Raw genomic sequence first — 24,803 nt, 5'->3', positions numbered from 1 at the left:
TCAGAAAGTAAACTAGCTGGAGCTTCCTTCCAGTACTTTTTTAAGTACAAGTGTGAGGCTTTAGTAACAGATGGTGGAAGATGAGAGACTTTTGTAGAGACTTGGGGATCTTTGAAGATGTATTGCCTAACCAAGCCTTCCTTTTTCTCCTTAAGAGCAAGCATATATTTGAAAACAGTCCATGAAGAAGTGAAAAAGTATTTCATCAGACTCTGGGAAATGTTACTTGCCTGGTTTTCTAAAGGAATATCAGCATGTGATTTCCTTGTAAGGCTACCATGTTCCCATTAGACTGCCTCCTCACCTTTGAATTTATTCCACTTTGCCTGTGCTTACTTCATAGCTTGATTAGCTTCTCAGACAGGAAGGTTGACAATAAGCTAGTCCAATAGCTAGGTTTCGCCTGAAGTGCTATTTGTTGTGCATATTTTATAAGTGTGAAAAATGTTTATATTTTTAAGCATAAAAATGTGTATGTTGCAATAGGTAAATTGTGTCAGGTTCCTGTGCTCTTCATTTTGAACAATGAGAAAGAACCACTGGGATTCAGTCTTACTGATCAATGCTTGGCCTTTAAAACTTAGGTTTAGTATTGTATAGTCAAAATCAAGGCTTAGCAACTGATTTTTTTGTTTTTGTTGTTTTTTTTTTTTTAATGCTTTGTCACACATGGAATCAGGCAACAGGCTTTATTGCCTGCAGATGTCTTCTAGCACGTACCAGGCAGACTCTAAGGCTGTTTAATATGGAACCTCCTTCGGTGTAGATATTTCATCTTCTACTAATTATTACTTCTGTTAGACAAATGAGACAGTTATGAAAACCCATGGCTTGGTGTATTTTATATGTGTATGCCAGTTATTCTAACGCATCTGTGGAAATGACATACAAATGAAGACTGGATTTGGAAGGTACAAATCACATTCCATATGGATTGTTTTATTATTTTTATGTCATTTATTTTTATCAATTTTGAAAATATCACTACCTCAATTTCCTTTTCACTTAAAAAAAATAATCACGTCTCTTTAAATAATACAGTTCTCTCTTTGATTTAAAGTGTCTACATTACCTGATGTGCATGCATTGCAGTGTATTTATTTGTTCCATTCGCTTTACAGTTTGGCAGAACCATGTAATCGGTTTTGTCCAGCGGAACCACAACACTTCCAGTCTTCAGCAGACTGTATTTAGGAGGCCAGGGTAACAGGGAGCGCCAGGGATATGCATTCTGCGTTTTTGTTTGTATTATGTTGCTAAAATGAGATAAAAGCCTCAGGCAAAAGCAGCGCTAGGCACCCTGCAAGTAATGCTATTGCTTTTCCCAAATAATGGGGGATAATTGGGGAATCTCAGATCTGCTGGTGGTGAAAAGACAGGACTCTGCTGGAAGGGCATAGAAATTGTTGCTACACATCTTCACTATTTTCCAAATACCACTCCTCTTGTTTGTTTTAAAACAGAACAGAGATTTACTAAGCAGTTTTGTCAGTGTAGATTTAATCTAAATTGCATGTTATGGAAATAGCTGGAGAAGTTTGTGTTTTTATGCTCATGTTAGTTTTTAGTTTTTAGAAGTTCTTTTTTTAAAAAAAAATGAGTAGTTCTTTTTGAGGGTACACTGGGTAAACCTTTGAGTCCGTGCGGTAACCCAGAACACTAAAATGCTTTTGAGAAAGAGCTATTTTCTTGGTCTGAATTTACCTGATTGTTTAATTTTGTGGCTTTACTTTCTACCAGCATAGAAGCATAAATGTATGCCTTTATTTTGTGTGTTTTCATTCTGCTGCATAAAGAACAGTTCTATATTTTCTTAAAAGTCAATATGTATAACTTGAAGAAGCTGCTTTTCTTTTTACTTTTCATATCTTACTGCAAAGACAAAAATTGTGTTTCTGTTCTTAATTATTTTTTGGCCAGTTATTTAGTTATTTCTTTTTGTCTTTCAGGATGACAATTATTTCCTTTCCTTTGTTTGAACTAGAGAATGACCCTGGGATTCCTTTTTTTTAAAAAATCATTATATCAAGGGAATGTCATGCAACATGCGTCATAGGTTTTTAAAAAAAAAAATTTCCAAACATAATAAAAGGACAGATTCTTATCTTATAAAAGCATATTCATGAATTCAGTCACTCTTTCCAGAATGATTTTATTGCAGACCTACTATGCATAAGGTACTTTGACAGGTGCAAAACTTTAAACTATTAAAATAACTTACAAAGATTCATTTGAGGTTTTATAATTTTAGACATTGAAGTGAAATTTTAAATCATTTTCAAAGGCTTTTCTTATCTGTAATTATAACTATTGAAGTTTTGAACAGTGTTAACATTGTTTTATCATGTTCGTCGAGTAGACCAGTGTTGTTTATTCGCACTACCCCAAATACTCAGAAACAATTTTCTATTTTCTTAGCTTCGGTGCTCTTACTAGACTTTTACTCTGAACCCAGCTGATACTAGATATCTGCAGATGTGGTGTGATTGTGTCCACCGAAAAGAAACGGAAAATAATATTTGTTTCCTTAACGCTGGGTTGACTGTGAATGATGAAATGTTAGTGTTGGAAGGCACTGTTCTAAGTGTTGATTTTATATTTTTATCTTACTCCACAATGCTCACGTTCACTGAACATTCTAGTATCAGCATCAAATTTCAATCAGAGGCAGCATCGCATAGCTCAGCTTGGCCGTCTTTGGATCCCTTACTGCCACTTGCTAGTTCGGGGCCCTTGGACCCCCTGCTCAACCTCTCTCAGCCCCTGTGGTTTTCTCACCTGCGTGATGGGGAAAACAGGACCTAACTCAGGGCACTGTCAGGCCTCAAAGAGATGATCGGTGTCAAGGACTTAGTTTTGTGCCAAGTAGAGGCAAGTTTCCATTAGATGCTCGTTGTTAGAAAACAAGTAGCCTAGGTTTTCTACCTGCATTGTCTCTGTTTTATGTGATTGCAGTTGATGTTAAAACCACAGTGCTTGGTTTGGAGGGCTGGAGGGTGCGCACCCTGGGCATTGATCTGTTAAGTATCCCACTTGGCTGATGTCGCTGGTATGTTGGGCATTGATCTGTTAAGTATCCCACTTGGCTGATGTCGCTGGTATGTTGGAGAACCTATGTCTGCCACCCTCAGGCTGTGAAACAAGGAGACCTTCTCTCCTGCTTGACCTCTAGACCTTCCCCAAATGACCTCTGCCCTTTAGAAACTTCGCACCAAGACCAACTGGCACCTTCCGCCCAGGTACCTCACAGTAGTTCTCTGAAGGAGGAAGGCCAGACTGCTGATGGGGTCAACAGGGACGGGAAGCCACGCAGCCCAAGTCACAGAATCCTGGCTTCTGACACAGTCAACTGCCCCGCACAGTGGCTTCTGTACAGTGCATTTTTAAAAATAGCAGGTGTATTTCTTGAGTGTCTGATTATGAAATTTAGAGAATTGTCCTTATGTAGTCACTCCAGGATTGCTTCATCCTAAATTTCTGAGGGACGATCCAAGGGAGAAGTTGGGATTGTCATCGTCGGTGTTATCAACATAAAAAGTGTTTAACACTGACCGGGAGCTCGGGATGGTCTTGCTGCAGTTGGCTAGTCTCTGTGAACCTCAGTTTCCTCTCTCCTTTACTGTCCATTCAATATTTAGGCTCTATGGTTCTACTACTAATTTTCACTTATGGGCTATTTTTGATCAGTTAGCTGTAAGCGACTGAGTGTTTATATTTTTTCACATATACCAATCTGGGGGTAAAACTATTCATAAATCTATTTGATTGTCTAGTACTAGACTAGGTAATTTTATTTGCCATGAATAAGCTTTGGTGGCTGGAAGCACTAGAGTTCGGTATTTCTGTGACTGCATGAGCAACACCATGCACGTGCTTTACAGATTTTGAGCAGCTCCTCCTCCAACCTTCCTATTTTTAGTTGTGTGTTTTAATTACAGAGAAACTAATGTTTGTTGGGGAAAAGTAATACAGAAGTATAGAAATTAAATATCTTTTCTATCGTCTCCCAAGTCCCAAATGTTTTGGGGCAAAACATTCCAGAATTATATTTCCGTATAATTATTAAATAATTTTTATGTAAAGAAATAACATTATCTAGTTACTTAATTTTTGGTGACTTAATTTTTTTCTACTTGACATTGTATCTCAAACATCGTGTGGGGAAGTATTTCTAGATCCCTCTTACTCTTTTCAATCCCAGCCTTTGATTTTATAGACTCAGGACCTTGCTTTGTTAAGTTTGTCAAGTGTTGTAAAAAAATTACTAAACTAGGGGTCATGAAATTGGTACATGTTAATTATACAAAAATCAATTATACAGATTAAAAAAGAAGAAAAATCTTATACAGATATAGCTATTGTTAATACTTTGGTGTGATTTAGGCAATTAAAAACATTTTATATCTCTATATGTAGTATACACATGTATTCATAGATATATTTTAATTTAAAAATATACTTGTCCATTGCTTTTTTTAAAACCTTATTGTCCCTCTCAAAAAAATGAGAAATGTTTACCATGTGGTATAAGCATTTTATAGCTTTTCAATAAAATAGTACCTATTTGTCTTCTAGAAATCCTGATTTAAGTTCCTACTAGCTGTATGTAAGCATGTTTCTTTCCCTTTATTCTAACTGATCCTGGGAATTGATTCGTTTTTTACTCATTACTCTGATAGGTAGGAAATAGCATCTTATTTTAATTAGTATTTGATTATTAATGAGTATAAACATCTTTTCCTCTCTTTATTATTAATTGTATCTTATTAGAAGTGATTTATCCTAGTCTTTTGCCTACTTTTACATTGCAGTATTTATTGTTCTCCCTACTGATCTTTAAGGGATGTTTGTATATTATGGATATGCCCAGTTCACCTATCTAGGCTATTTAAGATGAGATATAAAGGGGTTACATATTTGGACGCTAAAGCCAAACAGGCATGGTTTGAGTCCTGGCTTAGAGGGACTAAAACAATTGTCCAAAGTCACAAAGACCATGCACCTGGGAATGAGGTTTGAAAGCCAAGCCTTTGTAACTCCAGAGCATGCGCTCTGAACCACCTTGCCATGCTGGCTTGATCTGGCCACATGAGTTGAAACAGCCATGGTTTAGTTCCAGGACCTCTTGACTTGCGGCCTGGTCTATTCTTCATCTCCCCTCAAGCCTCTGTTTCTTTGAAAGTGAATAGCTGAAGCCACAGAGTCGTTCAAGATCCTATTGTCAGAGAAATGTTTAATTAGGTACATCCACTGTATCAGAAGTTCAGAATATTTATCCATATTTTCAGTTTCATTTGGGAAAAAAACTTTGACTTTTTATGGAGTCCCTGGAATGTTTTAATTAGATTATTTGACATGTTTTTAAATTTCCTCTGTCATGGTAGCACACACCATATTTCAGGTTTGGGGCCAGATATGGGTCTAGTAAGTTGGATGGATGAATGCAGTTTAGAACCTCTTTTCTTCTTATGCACAGGTTAGATTTCAGAAGATTGTTTTCAAGCATATTTGTGTTTAAGTTTATAGTGACAAAAATGGATTTAAGAAGTATTTCCTGATATTGACAATTGTCCTATGGTTATATAAGGTGTTAAAATTTGGGGAATTAGGATGAAGGCCAGATGGGAATTCTTTGATTTATTTTTGCACCTTTTTAGTCATTCTGAAATTATTTCAAAATGAAAAGTTAAATAATTGAAAGAAAAAAAAATTTTTTTTAAATGTAGCATTGAGTGTTGCTCAGCCATCATGCTATGTGCCCCAAATGCATCCAAGCTTCCAAACTCCTGGGCACCTATTTTATACACGCTCCTTCTTGTGCGACCCTGGCCTAGCTCCTTCCTCGGACTCATTCATTGCGAAAAGAGAGGCCTCAGAACTTTCACAGGCCCCCTCCCAATACCTGTGACCATATACTGTCCTTTCTCTCCTGTCTCTGTGGAAGGGCTGTCCCTGCTCCCAGCCAAGGCCAACACCAAGGCCAAGACCTAACCCCGCACCTGTTTGTTAGAGCTCATCCTCTCTTAGCTATTTAAGAAAACTGCTCCAACAAATAATCCGTCTCTTTCTTGCATTATATATGTTCTTTTCTTTTCTCTGCTGGATAATTCCTGGAAGCATAGAAACACACTGTTATTTCCCCTGTCTTCAAAGAAACAAAGCTACCCTTGAGCTTACCTCCCCTTTGAGCCACTTCTATAACATTTCTCTTCTTCCCTTTACAATAAATCTTTTTAAAGGCCCCAGCCTTTTTTTGAAACATTGATTTTAGAAAGAAAGGAAGGGATGCAGAGAGAGGCAAACATCGATTTGTTGTTTCACCCCTGTACGCGCTCATTGGTTGATTCTTGCGTGTGCCCTGACCAGGCATCAAACCCACAGCCTTGGCGTATGTGGGCGACCCTCTGAGTTATCTGGCCAGGGCTATGGTAGATTTTTAAAAATGTGTTTATAGCTGCTGTCTCCAATTTCCTCCCTCCCCTCCTTTGGGAAAACCACTCCAGTGGGATGTGGTGCCCTTCCTTCACCAACTTCTCTTACATGATGACTCACAGACCCCATGTTCCTGTCTCCGGTGGCCAGTTAGTTGTTCTCTATCCTTGTCTTAAATGACCGTCCGGCAGCTATTCAGATGTTGATCCCCTTCCCAGCTGGAGATCTATCTTCCCTAAGGCCTCTAAGTTGTGCTAAGCACCTACCTGTTTCTTTCCTACTGCTGCTCTGAGAACTCCTTCGCCGTATATTTGGTAAGTCTCTCTTCATGTTCCTAACTTTTATGTCAGAGCGCCCCAAAGCTCAGAGCTTGGACCTCTTCTAATTTTTTATTCCTATTACTCTCTAACTCCGAGCATTACGTTCATCAATAGGCTGATGACTTCAAATTCACACATAGAGTGTGGACCCACAGACTCTATATCCAGCTGCCTGCTTAGGTGTCTCCTAGTTGGATCCTTAAGAAACATAAACAGAGCTACCACTAAACTCTTGCCCTTCTCCACCATCACCGAGCTTCTCCACATCAGATAAGGCCAATCCATCCTTCCCGTGACTCAGGCCAAAGGCCTGGGGTCGACCCATGACTCTTTGTTTTCTTGAATGCCACCAGGAAGCTCTCAGCAAATTCCTTAGTCCACCTTTTCCAGCAATGACTTCCTGTCCCACTTACTGTAAGAGCCCACAGTGTGTTCAGGCCTCTCTGACCTCACCTGCTACTCGGCCCGGCTGCACTACCTTGGGCTCAAAGACGACGCGCCTTTTCCTCAAGGCCTTGCACGCACGTCCCTTCTGCCTGGCATTTTCTTACCCCGGCTCCGCCTCCAGTTCCTCACAGTCAGCCTGGACTTCCCCCCTGTTTCTACTCAAGAAGGTGCCCCTTTCTCAGTAAGGCTTTTCCTGGTAACCCTACTTAGGATTTCAATTCCACATTGCCCTCCCCAAGACCCCCCCTCAAAAAAGAATGCACATGTATCACACACACACAGACTTCTAGTCCTCTTTCCTCATTTAATTTTCTTCTCCCTAAGACTTACCACTCTCTAATATATTACATACTTAGGTTCTTCAATTGGTTTTCTTTTTTTCTTTTTTCTTTTCAGTTTTCTTGGCTATTGTCTGTCTCTCCCAACTGGAATGTAAATTCCATAAGGTCAAGAACTTCTGTCTAGTGCATGCACTGTTTTATTCCAATGCTTCCGCTGGTCTCTGGCACGTAGTAAGTGCTCAGTAAGTGTTTGTGGAATGAATGAATGGATGCCTGACTCTGTACTGGAATCCCCCACAAACTTTGGTAAAACAGGCTTTGAACCAATGGAATCATTCATGCCTCGCAGCAACTTTTAGCAGCAATTCACTCGTGATACGCTGATTGCACAAATTCCTAGCTTTCTTCTGAATTGACATGAGGCATCCAGTATATCCCATGCCCAATATTCCCCCTGTTTTTAGCTGATGAGGACAGTGAAGATGATTCCATAAGTCAAGCTGTTTCATCATTTTGCATGATTTGTCAACCATTCAGTATCATTCTTCTTATCAAACTAGTTGTCGCATAAGCACCAGTGGTATTATTTTCTCCCAACTCTTAAGTTTTTAAATCATTTCCGGTGTAACTCTACGCCTTCAACATTCTTGTGTTTGTTGCACTGATTGCATATGCTAAGTATGTGATAATATTCGTAAACCTGCAATGACTTCATGTTTCTGTGCAAACACAGCAAACTCACCACAAACCAGAAGGCGTCAGTTAGTGACCTCTGGATGAGTCAATTACAGATTAGACAACATGACATTTAATTTCTTAAAACTCATTGCCAGTATAGCCCTGGCCAGGTGGCTCAGTTGGTTGGAGCATCGTCACGTACACCCAAAGGTCGCAGGTCCAGCCCCCAGTCAGGGCGCATACCTCTGTTGTGAGTTTGATCCCCAGTCAGGGTGCATCCAGGAAGCAGCCAATCAATGTTTCCCTCTCACATCAACGTTTCTCTCTCCCTGTCTCTCTCTGTCTCTCCACCTTCCTCTCTTCCTAAAATCAATAAAACATATCCGTGGGTGAGGATTAAAAATTTTTTAAACTCATTGCCAATTTATAAAAAAATTGGATGATTTCACATGAAAATCCAGATTTCTGGTTTCTCTTAAGCAATCACACCTGCATCCCTTCTACTGCTCCCTGTAGACACGATGTAGATTCTCCCGTGTGCCACGGTCCCTGCACTTAGACTGGGCCTGTTTCAGGCAGTTTAGTTACCTGCCTGGTCCCTGTAGATGTTTGAGATGGACTCACACCCGAGGCGGGAACATGGCTTAGAGACTTGCGCAACCCTGTGAGCCCACTCATGTCTGCTAGGCAGGCAGACATGACATACTTATTCTGAAGCGTGCTCTTCTACCTCTGGACACGTATAATAGGAAACTTTACAAATTCAGTGGCTTCAGTAAATCCAGTACCAAAAGTAGTTTTGAAGAGTTCATTCATTCTGGTGCTTGTTTCTTGTTTGAGTCTTAATTTAAAAAGAGAATTCTTTGTTTTTTATTTAATCATCGTCTCTCTGGCTTTAAATAGGAGAGGGCAATGAGAAGGGAGGTCAGATGGCAAAGCATCCTCCCCCCCCTGTTTCTCTCGTTCTCCTGCCTGGGGTTCGTCGAGGACAGGGAGCCCTCAGCAGGGCAAACCACTCACTGTGTGAGCGACGGAGAAGGCCCTCTGGAGGGGTGACAGGAACTGAGCAAGGAGTCCGGTTAAACTGTGTGACCACTCGGGCGTGCGTTTATCACATTTCCTATCTACCCTATACTTCACCTAAAAGAAGACCTCTGTTAGCTGGGAAACAAACGCTCCGTCTCGACCTATGACTAGTACGTAGCCAAAGGAAAATGGGAAACGTCACTGAGGTTCTCTTCTAATTAACTTGGGTCAGAAGCAAAGAGGCAAGATGCACATGGCCGTGGGCTTGCCTGTGAACTCCGTGGGGACAGACAATGTGTCTTTTCCCTGCAGTGTTCTTAATGGCACGCTCAGGGCCTTGCAGAAAGTTGGAAGAATGAGGGAAATAGTGAATGGATGAGCTTGGATGTGGCGGTCCTTGTAGGGTGTCATGATCGCTGAGATTTGCTGGTGAAGCTGTCTTGCACATTGGTGTTTCTATTTCCATTATTAACATTGCCTGTCAAGGGACTTCACTCAGCCATGATTTCTTTTCCCTGAATATGATTCTTCTCAAGTTGGCTGAACTTGAAGCGCCATGTCGTCTCCTTTATTGACACTTGAACTTTCTTGGGCACAGAAAAAATGGGCATAAAATATATTTCTTTATTATCTAACATAATCTAAAATGTAATATATCATCTAAATTTATTTTAGTTCATGCCAAAAATTTGATTCAATTGGCCCCGTCTTCATTTTAGATGTCAGTCCTCGAACTTCAGCTCATTTGCTTCTAGGTGCTTTCTCCCTGCGTTGGCTTTGTCCAACAGCTCAATTCATCTTGTGCTGCTGCAGCGCAGTTCTGTGGCTTCTGCCTCGACCCAAGCCAGAGCTCCAGTTCCCCAGTTTGCATAGTGCACAGGCCAGCCCTCCTGAGCCCAGGCCAGAACTCCAGTTCCACAGTTTGCATTGTGCACAGGCCAGCCCTCCTGAGCTCTTGCCCTCTTGCCTCAAGATCTTGATGGTTCATCCTCCTCTTTCCTAAATGCCCTGTGTCTACACCGGACATCACTCTTCCCTGAACTCCTTACGTAACCCACCACCGCCATCCTTGCCTCATATTTCTCATGGATCCTCTCTAATGTCAAGCTCTGGAGCATCTCTTCTGTTTCCCTTTCCCAGGCCTGGCTGTGACCCCCTCGTACCTTGTCCCCAGGCATGGCTTCCTAACCCTTCCTGTTTCCAGTCACATCCCAGTCCATCCCATTTCTCTGCCAACAGAATAATCTAAAATAATCTATTTCATTGTCTACTCTGCCCTGCATACAGCCCCTATGATTCTGTTTGCCTGTGCTTGTTTTGTGTCTTCCTTGGCACTTCATCATACACAAGAAATACTTGCTTAATAAGTGAGTGCTTGGAATAAGGAAACTGTGTCCTAGGAATTCACCAAAGCTAAGCTGACTGTCCTTTGGCCTAGTACACAGAGACTGGCAGCTGATTCATAAATCTATTTAAAAAATGGAGAACTTGGCCAGACATATTTTCATATTGCAGCTGCAGATCAACAGAAAAAACAAAACCTTCTCATCTGGGCCTGTTTTCTTAAAATAGAGCAAATGTTACCTGCATCGTGGGCTTGCTGCAGATATTAAATGCGATGTTGTTAAGGTACCCAGCACAAGGCACAAGTTAGTGCAAATAAATACTAGTTGAATCCTAATTAAGAGGTGGGCTGAATGAATGAATTTGAACTGACATAATTAAAATGTAGGTATTTTATATGTCACAATTTACAAATTCAGAGTCAAAAAAATTTGGCACTAAGACCACTGTTAAGTGTGTTTGCATAAATGATCTCATTTATTCTCCAAAGTTAGACCTGTGATACAAGTAGCATTTTCTCCAATTTATACTTAAGTACAGCTGAGGAAAGCGAAAATGCCTTCTGTACACAAGATGCATTAATATGTTGGAACTGAGACTTTTTCTCTAAGAGTTCTAATTTCAGATCTCGTACTTTCCCCTAGCAACAGGCTCCTCATTTTTCTGACTAGTTTTTTCTTACTTTTTTTTTTTCGGTTTGTATTTTTAAAAGGTGTATGACTTTCCATTCCAAAATTTGATTCACACTCTTTGTCATGTAAGGTCTTCTATTTGCTTGTTTTAAAGTCTTTGCTTTTGTACCTGTATTCTGGGCGGTGGGGAGCGTCTCAGGTATCAGGTCAGCGGCTGCGGCAGCCTGTCCGTTCACAAAAGTCGGAATAAGCACTGTGTTTCCCACACAGGAAGTTGAGGTAAGTGGTGGACATTCACCTCAGCCCGCGTCTGTTGTGAGGACTGTTAGCGTGATGGGGTATAAAACGTCGGTGAATGTGTAGGGAGTTGCTATAAACAAAAGGTATACACATGCTCTACTTTTGAATTGCCATAGCCTGCATAGCGTGCTGAACTCAACTTTTCATGACTTAGAAACACCGCAGAGGTAACATTTGGATGTACTTGGCATTTTATGAAAATAAAATTCGCTGCCATGCACAGCCCTCTTCGTCCTTATACCCTCCCTGGCGATCATAGCTGGGATTAGCTTTTGTTATATCGCTGTCAGAAAGGGGTACAGGGATTGGCATTAAACGGGAGTCACATCTGTCTTGATGGGGCAGCAGCATATATACAGAGGCCTGTCATCCTTCATTCCGGTTATTAGAGTCTTCATTTCCAACCGATTCTTTCTCATGTTTGCTATCTTCATTTTTATGTCTTTATCTTTTAAAGTTCTCGCTGAGTTCAACCGCTCTTCCCCTAAGTTCCTTGAGCATCCTTGTAACCAGTGTTTTGAACTCTGCACCTAGTAGATTGCTCATCTCGATTCTGTTTAGTTCTTTTTCTGGGTTGGGCCATGTTTCTCAGTCTCCCCATCTTGGCCACCTCCCTGGGTTTGTTTCTGTGTTTTAGGTAGAGCTGCTATGTCTCCTGGTCTTGGCAGAGTGGCGTTATGTACTAGGGGTCCGTAGGACCCAGCGGTGTAGTCTCCTTGGCCACCTGAGCAGGTGCTGGGTGCTCCAGGAGTAGGTTGTGTGTGCCGTCTTGTCGCAGTCGAGCCTTGATTGCTGTTGGCCCACCAGGGGGAGGGGTCGACCCATAGGGAGGCTGGATGTGAGGACTGGCCGTGACTACAGCAAAGGAGCTGCAGTGCTTGCGCTGGCCTTGCAGAGCAGGGTTTGCCCTGGCGGGGCCCTGGAGCCTGCCGAGTCTCCTCTTTCTGTGTGTGGTTTGTGGGGGTGGCCGTGGGGTGCCCGGGTGTGGTCTGAAACTTGTCATCAGGTATGTTGGTTCTGGGGCTCCTTGGGAGGGGCTCTGATGCAGCCCAAGGTCAGCCGCTACCTGTGTCTGGCCCAGGACCACCTGGTATGAGGTACGAAGTGATCTGCGGGGGGTCACTGCTCATGCTGGGCTCGGAGGCGTCTTGGAGAGGCTGAACTGTGAACTGAGGTTGGCTGCCGCTTGTGCTAGACTTAGAACCTCTTGGCAAGAAGTGAAGGGCATGCCGAAGCCAGGTGTGGCTTGTCTCTGGTTTCTAAACCTTTGAGCAATTTTAGGAAAGTTCATAGCCAGGGCAGAGGTAAGCCATTTGCATGGAAGAGCCACTGGAAATGGCTTGGGTGGGCCAGCAGTTTGGGGTGGAGTCTCATGAAATCACGAGGGCGGGGCAAACAGCCTTACCCAGGTCAATGGAGACTCGGGTTCGGTGCCAGCCTGGGGTGGAGGGGGAGCTCAGCAAGGGAACAATGGCCTCTGCCAGCACTTCTGTCCGAGAGAAAGCTGCCCCTCACTGAGTAAAGCCCCATGTGGGCCCTTTGAGAGGACCACCTGGGACTCCAGCCTTCCTCTGCTTCACTCAGCCACAGTCCCCGCTGGTTTTCAGAGCCAGAATCTATGGCAACTTCTCTTCCAAGCACTGGAACCATGGCCTGGGGAGCCTAGGGTGGGGCAGGGACCACTTCGTTGTGGTTTTGATTTGCATTTTTCTAAAAACTAGTGAACATCTTTTCATGTGTCTGTTACACATCTGTATGTCTTCCTCAGAAAAATGTCTATGCAGATCCTCAGCCCAATTTTTAATTGAACTGTTTGGGGTTTTGTTGTTGTTGTTCAGCTGTATGAGTTCTTTATATATGTTGAATATTAACCCCTTATTGGAAGTACCATTCGCAAAAAGCTCCTTCCATTAGGTTGTTGCCTTTTGGTTATGCTGACAGTTTCCTTTGCTGTTTAGAAGGTCTTGGTTGGAAACATTTGCTTTGGTTTACCTTGCCTTTGAAGTCAAATTTACAAAAACACCTCTAAGACCAATATCCAGAAGCTTAGTGCTGACATTTTATTTTTGTATTTTACTTTATTTTTAATTTAAAAATCTAATTGGCTTTATTAAACAATTCATGAATCAGACAGCATCCCACCTAGCAAAAAGAAGGGAGCTCCTCTTTTTTGTATTTCATTGTTTAAAGTCTTACATTCCAGTCTTTAATCCGTTTTGAGCTAATTTCTGTGTATGGTGTAAGATAAGGGTCTAATTTCATTCTTTTACGTATAGCTGCCCAGTTCTTTTTCAACTTAAATTTTATTTTTCAATTAGAGTTGACATTCAGTGTTATTTTGTATTAGTTTCAGGTGTAGAGCTTAGTGGTTAGACAATCACATACTTTACAAAGCGATCCCCCCCGACCCCAAGTACTTCCAGTCCCCACCTGGCACTATACAGAGTTCTTACAACATTACTGAGTATATTCCCTATGCTCTGCTTCACATCCTACGGCTATTTTGTAACTACCAGTTTGTACTTTTTCATCATTTTAGGGTTTTTCATCCTGCCTCCCTCCCCCTGGCAAGCATCAGTCTGCTTCTGGATCTATGAGCCTGTTTTGGTTTTGTTTGTTCATTTACTTTGTTCTTTAGATTCCATATATACGTGAAATCGTATGGCATTTGTGTTTCTCTGACTGATTTGTTTTACTTAGCTTAATACACCCTAGGTCCAAGCACGCTGTCACAAATGGTAAGATTTCATTCTTTTTTATGGCCAGTGAATGTTTCACTTGTTTTTTACCCACTCATCTACGGATGAGCACTTGGGTTGCTTCCATATTCCAGCTCTTATAAATAATGCTGCAATGAACATAAGGGCGCATATATTTTTTTTGCATTAGTGTTTTGGGTTTCTTCGGATATATTCCCAGAAATGGAATCACTGCATCATGAGGCAGTTCCGCTTTTAATTTTTTGAGGTAACTGTATACTTTTCCGCAGCGGCTGCCCCAGTCTGCATTCCCACCCACAGTGCACGACAGTTCCCTTTCCTCCACACCCTCGCCGGCGCTGCTTGTTTGTGGACTTATTGATGACAGCCATTCTGACAGGTGTGAGGTGATAGCTCATTGTGGTTTTAATTTGCATTTCCCTGATGATTAGTGAAGTTGGGCATCTTTTTATATGTCTATTAACCACCTGTACGTCCTCTTTGGAGAATTGTCGATTCAGGTCTTATGTCCATATTTTAAATGAGAATTTTAACTTTATTCTTTTTCTGGAGTTGAGTTGTCTGAGTTCTTGATTAATTTTAGATATTAACTCCCTATCGGATATATCATTGGCAAATATGTTCTTCCATTCAGTACATTGCCTTTTCATTTTGTTAATGGGTTCCTTTGCTATGCAAAAATGTTTGGTTTGATGTAGCCCCATTTATTTATTTTTTGTTTCCCTTGCTCAAAGAGGCATATCATTAAAAATATTGCTATGAGAAATGTCAGAGATTTGAATGCCTATGCTTTCTTCTAGGAGTTTTATGGTTTCAAATCATACATTTAAGTCTATGATCTATTTTGAATTTATTCTCATATATGGTATAAGAAGGCAGTGTAGTTTTATTTTTTGCATGTATCTGTCCATGTTTTAATATCATTTATTGAACAGACTGTATTTACCTCATTGTATGTTCCCGCCTTCTTTGTCATATATTAATTGACCATCTGGGATGGATGGGCTTATTTCTGAGCTCTTTACTCTGTTCCATTGGTCTGTGTGTCTGGTTTTATGCCAGGACCATGCTGTTTGATTATGGCTGTCCAGTGTTTCCAACACTGTTTATTGAAGAGACTCTTCTTTATCTATTGTGTACTTTTGATATCTTTTTTATAAATCGGTTGCCTATATATGTGTTAGGTTTATTTTGAGTCTGTTGGTCTGTGAGTCTGTTTTCCTGCCAATACCATACTGTTACGATTGCTATAACTTTGCAGTATAGTTTGAGATTGGAGTGTATGACACCTCCAGAATTTTTCTTTCTCCTCAGGATTTAAAGGACAATTCTTGATCAGCGCCAGTTTCAAGTGTGTATGACCCATGCAGTTTCACAGGGTTGTGTGCTCAGAAGGTCTGTACACTTGGTTTAATGCTGTGCTTATGAACAAAGGAGTCCTCATTTTGGCTTTGCACTGGGATCCACAAGTTATGTTGCTGGATTTGTTCTTGATTCTAGGAGAATGATTCAGATTTATAGAAATGAGGAGTGGGGAGAACAGGCAACAAGAGAGAGAGTGATTCTGTTAGGCATAATGAGAAGTGCGTAGGGATGTTAGAGGGTTGACAGACCAGCTCAAAAACACCAGAGGACTTACGTTGTTAGAATGAAGCTTGGAAGATGAATCAAGGCAGAGTTTGGATACTATCCTGGAAGTGATGAGTGATCTCAGATGAGTAGTGAGCAGAAGGATGGTGGGAAGTGTAGCTTTATGGAGGCTAGCGTGGTGGTAGTGTGCAGGATGGATTTAGTAGCAGTGAGGTGGGAAGCTGATCCAGAGCCCAGGGGTATAATAATCAGGGCTTAAATAATGTAGAAGAGGCATTGAAAGCAGAACATTGAGGAAAAACTATGAAGGGAAAGCAGATGCAATTTTGACCACATGTAGGAGTCAAGAAAAGATCAGGAGCCCAGGAGTCCCCCAGGAAGTCCCAGGCCAACCACGCCCTCCTGGCTGCATCAAGGAAGTAGGGGATGCGGTGCAGTAGCTTATTTGTCAGAGGAAAGATGAGTTCAGTTGCAGGTATTTAATGTGACAGCCGGATTTCACAATAAAATGGTTCATTTTGCAACCAAATAAAAATAATTGCTCATGGAAACAAGAGTGTGAGAACAAGGATGGTTACGTGTGTCAAATGTTGGATAAAGGCAAGGACGTTGAAGACTGAGTCAAGTTTTTTTTGGTCACAGCTTTAGAAGAGCAACCTAATAAAGACTGCATGGGAGCTGGGGGAATTAGGTGGCATTTCCTAAATTCATCATCTCTCTTCTGCAAACTCAGTTCCGCATGTGGATGGTACAGTCCCGTCTCATTGGATGGCACGCAGAGTTACCATGCAGAGGTGGGGTCATCTCTGACGACTTCTCCTATAGTCAGTCCTTTTCTTCATCGGTATTCAACCAGCTCTGTCTCTCGTTCTTTCTGCCTCTGCCAAGTGTCCCTTGAATCCACCCACCTCTCTTTGTCCCGTCACTGCTTAATGCCCCCTTTTACAACACTGAAGGCAAAGCCCCTGGAACGGTCTGACCCTCCTCCTCCCCACCCATCCCGACCCTCACCATTTCTCTTTGGAAGTAGAGAGAGTTTTCTAAAATACAGCCCGATTGGGTCACTTTCTGCCAAAGACCGTTATAAGTGGTGGCCCCTCAAAAGGTCTTGAAGTCCTAACTCGCGGTGCCTGTGGATATTACCTTATTTAGGCATGTGATCATCTTGCAGATGAGCTCATCACAGGAAGATGAGCTCATTAGGGCAAACCCTGCAGATGTGCTCGTTAGGGGAAATGGATACAGCCAAGGATACCAAAGTTTGCCCTGAACCACCAGAAGCTAGAGGACAGGCATGAAGAGGATTCTCCCTCTCAGCCCTTCAAAGGAACCAAGCCTGCCAAGGTTCTATTTTGAATCAAGTAGGTCGTCGGCAGAACCATGAGACTCTACATTTATGTTTAATAAACTCACTTTAAACAACCCAACTTGGGCACTTTGTTACTGCGGCCCTGGGAAATTAACACACACCCTGAAATGGCCCTGTCCGCCTCCCCACCCCGCCCTGGTGCTTTTAGACGGAAGTCCAAACTCCTTAACACAGCACGAAGACCCACCATGATCTGGTCTCTGCTAAAGTCTCCAGGCTTTTCTCTGTTTTCCTTTTGGGCCCCTCCCCCACCCTCTCTACCCCCTCTCTTGTACTCTTCACCGCAGGAGCGGTGGATGGATGGATGGGCTTTGTCCGGTTCTTTCTGTGTCTTGCTTTCCCTCACCTCTGATCGTTTGTGTATGCCATTCCCTAGTGGTTAGAGTACATTTCTTTTTATCTCAGCCTTCAAAACTCTCAGCTTAGTTCTCTTCATTCATTTATTCAACACACGCAGTTTGTATTTACTATTATATTAGTTTCAGGCGCACGGCATGTGATGGGACATTTATATAACTTACAGGGTGATGCCCTGATAAGTCTAGTACCCGCCTGGCACCATACAGAGTTATCACAATATTCTTCACCCTGTTCTCTGTGCTTTGCTTTACCTCCCCATGACTATTCTGTAATGGCCGGGTGGTACTTCTCAATTCCGTCAGCTTTCTCACCAAGACCCCAACGCCCCTCCCCACTGGCAACCATCAGTTTGTTCTCTCTACCTCTGAGTCTGTTTCTGTCTTGTTTGTTCATTAATTTTGTTTCCTAGGTTCTACATGTAAGTGAAATCTTATGGTATTTGTCTTTATCTGACTGACTTATTTCATTTACCATAATAACTTCTAGGTCCATCCATGTCATTGCAAATGATAAGATTTCATTCTTTTTTATGGCTAAGTAATATTCCATTTTATATATATTCCACTTCTTCTTTATCCAGTCATCTACCAATGGTTACTTCCATATCTTGGCTATTGTAAATGATGCTGCAATCAACATAGGTGCATATATCTTTTCAAATTAGTGGTTTGATTTCTTTGGATAAATACCCAGAAGTGGAATTGTTGGGTCATATGGTAGCTCTGTTTTTAATTTTTGAGGAACCTCCATTCTGTCATGTTACTTTATACTAAAACTATAGTACAAGGCTATAGTAATCAAAACAGCATGGTACTGGCATAAAAACAGACACATAAATCAATAGAGCAGAATAGAGAGCCCAGAAATAAACTTACACCTATATAGTGAATTAATCTGCTAAAGAGGCAAAGGTACAATGGAGTAAAGACAGTGTCTTTAATAAATGGTGTAGGGAATATTCAACGAATAGTTTTGAAATGCCAGGTACAGTGTTTAGAAGTAACAAAACAAAAAGAGCCCTTCTCCTCATGGGATTCCCAGGCCAGCAGAAGAAACCAGTAGCCCATGACGCAACAGGAGACAAGTGATATCAGCAGAATGTTGAAGGCCATACAATTGATGGGGTACGCAAAGTGCCTAAGGATGCACAACAGTGCTGAATACCAAGCCTGTAACAAGAGAAGCCAACAAGAAGCAGTTCAGACCCCCCACAGATGCTCAGCCAAGCTCAGAACCCTGGGCCGTGGCATATCCCCCTGAAGGCAGGGGTGCAGGGCGGAGCTGAGAAACAGAGGGTTGGTACAGAGTTTCTATAAGGAGCAGCGAGCTATTTCTTACCTCATCCTGCCCCCACCTTGCTATAAAAAAAAAGGAAGACTCAGAAAAAGAGTTTTTGGCTATTAAAAATGAGAGGAGAAATAAAATAGCCAACAGAAGTTTTTTTTTGGGGGGGGGTTGAAAAACCTGAACAGGAAAGCCAAGAGGCAGAAAACAGGAGGAAAAAAAATAAATGAAAATTAGAGGATCAGTCCAGAAGACCCAAGAACTATGTGTAGTCTCAAGGAAAGAGGCCACAGACAACAAAGGAAAGTTGTGGTGTGGGGGAGAGAGAAACACTTCTCAGAACTGAACTATTTTAGTCTCTAGATCAAGAGATCACTGACTCCCTCACACAATGGTTGAAAACAGACCGAAGACCTACTCTCAGACATATAAAATTTCAGAATGCCAAGCATAAATATTTCTAGACATTTTTAAAAACGACATGCAAAAGACCAGAAATCGGAATGGTACCAGACCTCTCAACAGCAACCCTGGAACCTACAACGTGTTGGAACAATTCTTTTCAGAATTTTGAGAGAAATGATTTCCAGTATGTACATCCCGTTTTCAACTGCAAACTATCTCAAAAATGTTATGTCCCAAGAAATCTTTCCCAGGCGTCGGCTGGAGGATGTGCTTAGTAAAACAAGGAAGTAGACCCAGAAAGTTGAAGAGGTGTGGACCAGAAACAGGAGATCCAACCTATAAGGAGGAGAAGGGGATCCCCAGGATGATGGGGAAGGGAGGTTTCTAGAAGGTCATTGGGCAACAGGGCAGAGAGGAGGGTGAAGGACTGCAGGAAGGAGCCCTCCAAAAGGGGGAAAAGAAAGAAATGATTTCATTTTCTAAAAAGAAATGTTCATTTCCTGATTTTTAAACATTTTATTTCTGTTGGAGTGTTCGATACAGAATTAGTAATAGGTACGTAGAAACCGAGGCAAGGGGAAAAGATGCTATAGGAAAATGCAGACAGCGCTGGAACTATTATAACTCGGCTGTGCATATGGACACAGTCCTTGTAAAAACTGAGTGTAAATTGAACTGAAAAGACGTATTAACTTGTTTTAGAGGATGGTGGGAGGGTTAGTGCGTGCATGTCGGCAGCGTGTGAAGTAAAAATACATCTGATCCTGAACAGGCAACATAGTATGAACATAGCATCTAAAAATACAGAGTAGACAAAGAAAAAGCTAACACTTGACAGTAACTGTTTCTGGAGACCTGGAATTGCAGGTAGAGAGGGCGTATCTCCGTGTGTCTCAGGTGAACCCGAGGTAATATTTGACTTCTGAAGCTATGTACACGTATTACTGTGATTAAAAATTAAAGAAAACATATATCCACACAGAAACGTGTCCACAGATATTAATGGCAACATTATTTATAGTCCAAAGAGGAGAAACAAATGTCTATTGACTAATGAATGAATAAATAAAATGTGGTATATGTTGTACATGTGAGAGAATAGTATTCTTCTGTAGGAAAAGATCAAGCATCGTACACAACTAGCTACTTTTACTTACACAGAATATTTTCAAGGCTCATCCATGTTGTAGCATGTGTTCAGAACAGGCTTATCTACGGGGAGACCAAATCGATTAGTAGCTGGGGGTTCGGGAGGTGGGGATAACTGAGGAATAACTACAAATGGGTACAAGCTTTCTTCTGGGGAAGATGAAAATATTCTATAATCATAGAGTGTTATACTTGCTCAACTCTATCGATATACCAAAATGCGCTGGGTTTTGAACAATGAATTTTATAGTATGAGAATCACACCATTATTTTAAAATTAAAGGGAGCCCTGGCTGGTGTGACTCCGTGGATTGAGCGCCAGCCTGCGCACCAAAGGGTCACAGGTTCAATTCCTAGTCAGGACACACGCCCGGGTTGCAGGCCAGGTCCCCAGTGGGAGGCGTGCGAAAGGCAACCACATGTTGATGTTTCGCTCCCTCTCTTTCTCCCTCCCTTCCCCTCTCTCTAAAAATAAATAAATAAATCTTTAAAATTAAAGGGGGGAAAACCCCAATTCATAGTGACGTCGTGAGGAATAAATGAAATACTGCGTGCGAAGGGGCTAGTCCTAAGCCTGGCATAAATACTAAACACAAATGAACACGTGTGTACCATTTACTGTGTGCCAGGCACCCTTTGGGCTTTCCGACACGTCTCCATTCACTGACCTCTCACGGCAGCTGAGTGAAATAGAGGCTATACTTAGCTCCCCTTTCTAGGTGAGGAAACTGAGGCTGGGGGAGTCACACGCTTTGCCCAAGCCCATGCAACCAGGGAGCAGTTGAGCCGGGCTGTAGCCCCACAACTGGCTTGGCACCTTTCCTCCTAACCCTCCACGGTGCTGCCCCCCTGGCACGCCTCCCCGCCCCCACGTCTGCGTCAGCGCGGGGTGTCGGTCCCCACAGGCCCTGCACGCCCGCCGTGGCCCTGCGGACCCCTTGCCTGCGGACTTGTCTGGGTCCTCGGCCGCAGTGGACGCTCCACAAAGGTAGGGACTGTGCTCCTCTCAGTGACTGTCATTCCACGCACCTCAGACGGGGAGGGGCAAGCAGCAGAATGAAGTAGCAGTATTTTTCCTCTGTGTAAACCTCATGAGTCAATGAAGGAGAAGTGGCGGAGCGTAAGCGATGAGAGATTCTAGAAAACTATGAGATCGCTGATGGAGCGAGGCACCTAAGGGAGCAGAAGATGGAAGGGTAAGATTGTGATGGGAAACCGTCGGCCTGGAGGAGATGGGAGACCAGCTCCTTCAAGACCGAAGGAGAGGAGGAAATGACACATCCTGTGAGAGCAGAGGCGGCTAGGTGAGGAAGCTCACACCAGATGACTTGAACATCCCGATAAATAAGGGGCAGGAATCTTGGGCCAGGGAAGGATGCAGGAGAGGGTGGAGGAGAGGAAGGCAAGAACTCGGGGGTCTCCGCAATACGATCATGAATAATAGGAGGGACCCAGAAAGAAAGCACAGACACACAGAATTGTATATACATTTTAGGGACCCATGGGCCCTGGGTTGAGCATGCCTCTCTCAGTACTCAACGGAGTCGAATGCAAGTACTTCTGAGATGTGAGTTGAAGGCAAGCACCTCGAATGTACGGCATTGCAAGTCTGCATTTCTGGGAGGGCAGTAGCTGACGCGGTGGCAGGGCCTGGGCTCGGGGGTTCAGAGCAGTGGCAGGGAGAAGCCGGCGGCGGGGGGACAGCGAGTGGGGAGGGAGAGCAAAGTATCAGCCAGTGAAGGAGCGGCAGAGGCGGCGGGGGCGGGGGGGGGGCGCATACAGAGGGTGGGGCGTAGGAGGTGGGAGCAGGGCCCTGTGGGGGCAGGTCATCCTGCGTATGTCGTCTGCAGAGAAGATAAAAATAATACGAAAACCCAAAGTTTATCAGCATGATGCCCAAGGGACTCTAAACATTGATAGGAGTGAACTGCTCCTCTTTGAAAAAGCCTGGGCCCGCCACCTAAAGAAGTTGCCCGCTTCTGGGTAGGTTTCTGTCACCGAGGGACGGGGGGAGGAGACAAAGTCGGAGGGAGTGGTCCAGGATGTGGGTGAGGTGGCTGCGAGGTGCGGAGCCAAAGCTGAGCAGCGCTGTGGCAGAAAAAGGCTCCTTCGGCCCGGGGTGTAGGCGGCACGGCTCGGTGGCTTTCATCCACAATCTCGATGTCATCTGAAATCCTATACTCCTCACGACAGTGTTTCGCCGCCTTCAGAAGTCAGCTTCCCCAGACCTGCACTTTGTTCCACCGCTCATTCATCTGCCAGGTCCTGGGCTCCTTGAGGGCAGGGACTGGGTCCTGTTCATTTCTGAATCGCCGGGACCTGCAGACAGGTGCCCGGCACCGGCAGACCCAGTGGCGAGGACACCTCGCCCTTCAGGACAGGTGTCTCAGGACTCGGCCCGACGGCACAGGCTGCCGGACGCTGCTGCTTTCCTGCCGCCGCGGCGTGAGGGGTTACCGCCAGGGCCTCCTCCCTCCTGAAGTCCCAGGCGTGCAGAACCGGATATTTTTTTAGGGAGATCCACAGTCACTTCACAATTTTTTTTTTAATCGAAAAAACCATCGAGACATTGTCCGTGGAGCCCTGAGTGATGACCGCCTCCACCTGCGCGGACGCCACCAGCATCTGGCCATGTCGTGATGACCTCGGTCCTGTCATAGGGTGGGTGGACATTTCTCTGGTGTCCCAGGAGAATTTAGGTGCTTCTGGAAACCCCTCAGCAACCTACTACTGGGGAGGAATATGCAGTGGAGGAAACAGGGTTCGAGCAGCAGCTTCTCTGGAGAGGCACACAAGGGCTGACCGTTCTCTGTGAGGTGAACCACTTCAAAAAGGCACCGAGTCTCCTCCGTCTCTCCCTGGGCTTCTGCCCGTCCCCAGGGTGGCCCCTGCGGGGTTCTGACTAAGGAGCTGCCACCACTGCCTAACAGCCCATCTAAGCGCGCCAGCTTGGTTTACATTTGAGGTCAGAAGCAGGACCTTTCTAGAGGAAAACTTCCAGAAGCAAGAGAAGTGGGAAGGCAGTGCCCCAACCAGTGTGCCCACTGGCTGAGGTCCCAGCCTCCTAGGCAGGACAGAAGCCCCTGGAACAATCAAGCACCTTCCTGCGGCACCGCTGTGCATGCTGCTTCCTCAGGGCAGCCCAGGCTGGCTGCCGGGGCCACGTGGTCCCCAGGCCCCACGGGGGCCGTGCCAAGCGAGCGCCACTCCCCCTTCACGACCCCTGCGGGGCTCTGAGCCCTGGGGCGCTTAACATTTGAGGACGGACATCGGACCTCAAGACAGGCACCCGGGGTCTGGGCACAGAATAGCGTTTTTTTATTCCATGGCTAATTTTATTCCACGTGCCTTCAAAAAATAAGCGTGGTCCGCGTGAAGGAAGGCAGCTGCCCGCTTCAGCTCAGCGGGTGCCTCAGCGGTCCACGGCTGCTCCTTATAGGAAACGTCTGAATAATTGAACTCGTTAATTGGGTTAAAGAGATCCTCGGCCTATGGCTGTTCTATAAATAAAAGAATGAGTAAATAATATAGTGACCTTGACGTTCCAGCCCTCCTCCTTAAAGAGGTCATTTTGTTTTGTTTGCACCCATAAGATCATTGTTCGGGGGTTCGCAGGCGTCTGGCTCAGGCTGGGGCGGGCTTGGCCCGGGGCGCCCCGTTTGGTCTGTGGCAGGTGTCCTCCTACTTTCCCCTTGGCTCTTTCACTACAAGTGAATAATTTGTTTATCTTCGCTGTCAGTCGCCAGAAACCTGGGCTTTGCATGTGCAGCTGGGGGCAGAGAAAGAAGGCCAGGTAGCTGGCTGGCCTCCGCTCCTTATCTGAAATCAGGCAGGTTTAAGCAGCCTAACAGAACGGCCAGAGGAGAGAGAAGAAAAAAAAATGAAGGAAGAGAAAAATGCTTATGAAGAGGAAGTGGTAAGAGGCTTCTAAGTGTGACCTGTGCTGTCAGGTGATTTTTGTGGGGGAGGGGACAAGGAAAAAAATTTAAGTAAAAATGTCCTTATAAAGACAAAACCTATTTTCTTTTCTTGGCTGACGATTTGTCATTTTAGTCACTTCCTGCCTTGTGACCACACACTTGGGTTGACAAAGTTCTGCAAATCAGAAAGGCGTTTCTGGTCACCGGCCAGTACCGCTGACGACGGTTTTAATACAAGGTAACTTTTCTGAGTCTTTTTGTCATTTCTAAGTGCTCGGGATGCTTTGCCTGGTGGGGGGCTCTGTGCCTGCGGGTGTCATGTCTTCAGGGGACAGAGCTCTGGGCACCTGGCACCTGAGCCCTTGGGGAGCCCTGCCGTCATTGAACTGCTCTGCAAGGCTGTGGCAGTCCTCAGTGGGACCCCTCAGCTCTCGGGACGGTGTCTCCGCTTACCCGCTGTTAGCACCCCTCAAAATTACGATTTTTTTTCCCTTTTAAACCAAACCATGTTGTGATTTATCTCTATGGCTTTATTTCAAGGAGGCT

At 43.9% G+C, this 24,803-nt stretch overlaps 1 protein-coding gene across 4 annotated transcripts in view; it reads left to right on the top strand.

Annotated features, from left to right (window-relative positions):
• Positions 1-24,803, top strand: part of LCP1 (lymphocyte cytosolic protein 1) — a 79,683-nt gene that overhangs the window by 573 nt on the left and 54,307 nt on the right. Inside the window, exons 1-2 of one of the 4 annotated variants that reach the window (XM_054586524.1) lie at positions 24,152-24,253; positions 24,391-24,495. The exons of the other annotated variants lie outside the window; for them this stretch is intronic. The gene's annotated coding sequence lies outside the window, so the exon portion shown is untranslated. Of the gene's footprint in view, positions 1-24,151; positions 24,254-24,390; positions 24,496-24,803 lie in introns of those variants that run through there. 4 annotated transcript variants of the gene reach the window in all.

Source organism: Pteronotus mesoamericanus, unplaced genomic scaffold (genome assembly GCF_021234165.1).
Source record: "Pteronotus mesoamericanus isolate MK-2021 breed Mesoamerican mustached bat unplaced genomic scaffold, CSHL_Meso_final contig_94, whole genome shotgun sequence".
Taxonomy (NCBI): domain Eukaryota; kingdom Metazoa; phylum Chordata; class Mammalia; order Chiroptera; family Mormoopidae; genus Pteronotus; species Pteronotus mesoamericanus.
This window is presented reverse-complemented; position numbering and strand designations above follow the sequence as displayed.